General features: G+C 43.0%; 1 non-coding gene across 1 annotated transcript; it reads left to right on the top strand.

Annotated features, from left to right (window-relative positions):
* Window positions 1-838: 838 nt before the first annotated feature.
* LOC115837408 lies at window positions 839-996 on the top strand. The gene has a single exon (XR_004032451.1). It is a non-coding gene; the product is annotated as a U1 spliceosomal RNA (small nuclear RNA).
* The last annotated feature ends 289 nt before the right edge of the window (window positions 997-1,285 follow it).

Raw genomic sequence — 1,285 nt, forward strand, 5'->3', positions numbered from 1 at the left:
ATCAAATGTGTCATCTATGTCTATATTTACAGCTATATCATTTATCTATAAGCTGTATCTTATGACATCATTTGCCTCTACATTTACACATACTCTGCCTACATCTGTGTTCACAGCTTTATCATCTACAGCTACATTTTCATCTTTACTATCTGCACCACCTATACCTATGCTTATATTACATCAATATCTACATCAACATTTTTATCTGTACCATCTGTACCATCTGTACCAGTGGTTCTCAACTGGAGCAACTTTGCCCAGGGACATTTGGCAACTTCCAGAAAGACTTCTTATTGTTACAGCTCAGGGTTGGGAGAAGAAATGCCCTCAGCATCTAAGCCAGAGATGCTGCTAAATCCCAGGGATACTGCAAAACCCTGCAACGCACAGGATAGTCCTTGAAAACAAAGATATATCCGGCCTAAAATATCAATAGTGCTGAGGTTGAGAAGCCCTAACCTATGTCACCTACCTCATCTGCATCCATATTTACAGCTATGCCAGGCACTTCTGCATCTATAGTTGCATCTACTCTGTCTACATCTGTGTATATATCCACACCATCCACTCTACATTGGCATCTACGTAATCGACAGCTACCTCTACAGCATCTATAATATCTATGTCAACTCCATCGACACCATCCACTCCATCTACATCATCCATATCTACGGGGTCTAAACTTTGCATGCACATCTATATCTAATTATACACATCATATAACAATCAACTCATGCTTGTTATATCAAAATGAGTGGTCCTTTTAGACTAGAAGGAAAATTTAATTTTAATTTCTCCCTCCACTGGCCACACACATAAAACATGAGTGGAACAGATCTTTACCTGGCAGGGGAGATACCAGGATCATGAAGGTGGTTTTCCCAGGGTGAGGTCCCATTGCACTCCAGAGGTGCTGACCCTGTGATTTCCCCAAATGTGGGAAACGCAACTGCATAATTTGTGGCAGTGGGAACTATGTTCTCACTATCCCCTGTTTTTTCTTTGTTGTTTTTTTTGTTGTTGTTGTTGTTTGTTGTTTGTTTTTTCTGAGACAGAGTCTCACTCTATCACCCGGGCTGGAGTTCAGTGGTGCAACCTCGGCTCACTGCAAGCTCTGCCTCCCGGGTTCACGCCATTCTCCTGCCTCAGCCTCCCGAGTAGCTGGGACTACAGGCGCCTGCCACCATGCCCGGCTAATTTTTTTTGTATTTTTTTTTAGTAGAGACGAGGTTTCACCGTGTTAGCCAGGATGGTCTCGATCTCCTGACCTCGCGATCCACCC

This window comes from Nomascus leucogenys, chromosome 11 (assembly GCF_006542625.1).
Source record: "Nomascus leucogenys isolate Asia chromosome 11, Asia_NLE_v1, whole genome shotgun sequence".
NCBI lineage: Eukaryota > Metazoa > Chordata > Mammalia > Primates > Hylobatidae > Nomascus > Nomascus leucogenys.